Source organism: Sinocyclocheilus anshuiensis, unplaced genomic scaffold, assembly GCF_001515605.1.
Source record: "Sinocyclocheilus anshuiensis isolate Anshui unplaced genomic scaffold, SAMN03320099.WGS_v1.1 scaffold87, whole genome shotgun sequence".
Lineage (NCBI taxonomy): Eukaryota > Metazoa > Chordata > Actinopteri > Cypriniformes > Cyprinidae > Sinocyclocheilus > Sinocyclocheilus anshuiensis.
In genome coordinates, this window is record NW_015549609.1 from 2,216,579 (window position 1) to 2,217,592 (window position 1,014).

The window sequence follows — 1,014 nt, forward strand, 5'->3', positions numbered from 1 at the left end:
TAAGTGTGCTACTTATCTTTGTCAACCTGGCAACCCTGTGTACGCGTGCTCTCTCCACTGTGGATAAACGCGCTTGTTTTCTGAAAACACTAGTTAGCTTGCAGTTTAGCGATCTCCATTTCAATATTCTATTCTCAGAAAAGTGCATTCATCAAGTGTTCATTTATGAGTGAGAGAGAGAAAGAGAGAGGCTGTGTATGTATGAATAACTACCGTTTTGCCGCGTTTCTCTATTAACAGTAAAGCCGTGGCTTTGATGCTACCAGCTCCTTGTTGAGAAAGATAATGTAGCTCTTGAGCGATTAAGCTATTTAGTTGATAAAACTGCGGGGTAACGCTAAAAAGTTTGTTCCTGAATGTCTGAGTGCAGACGCAGCGTGATCTGTGTGTGTGACTGCACATAACATCAAACTGCTTCTGTTTCACACAAATGCTGGCACAGAAGGGATAGTTCAGTCGTTTTACTCTTTCTTGTGTTGTTCTAAACCCAGAAGATTTGCTTTTTCCATGTAACACAACAGAAGAAATTTAGCAGAATCTCCATGTTGCTCCATGCAATTTTTGGGTGAAATATCCCTGTAATTAATTTCATGTTGCTGTAAGCGCTATAATATAATGTGCCAACCATCTTCTCAAACTTGAAATGGCAAGTGCAAATAAATCGGCTGCTGTAAACACAATAGAAGCTATTTTCCACCAAAATAAAAGCTGAAAAACAAACAAATTAAGACAGCCATAAAAAGGTATATTGCAATTTTACAGTACAGTACTGTAAAACAATAGTTTTTCTTAAATACTCAAATTTTACAATTTTAAATATTACAATAGTTTCTTATTTTGTTTAATATTTGCATTATTCATATTCATATTCATATTATTATTTATTTGTATATTAATTAATTTATTCATTTACTTGATAGTTATTGATATATAATCACAAACTTTTTGGCAAAATTGTGCAAATTGTTTGAATCTCAATCACATTTTTTTTTTTTTTTTTTTTTTTTTTTGTTC

General features: G+C 33.2%; 1 protein-coding gene across 5 annotated transcripts in view; it reads right to left on the reverse strand.

Annotated features, from left to right (window-relative positions):
• The window catches only part of LOC107659145 (nuclear factor of activated T-cells 5-like), a 50,416-nt gene that overhangs the window by 28,816 nt on the left and 20,586 nt on the right, over window positions 1–1,014 (reverse strand). The gene's annotated exons all lie outside the window — the stretch shown is intronic.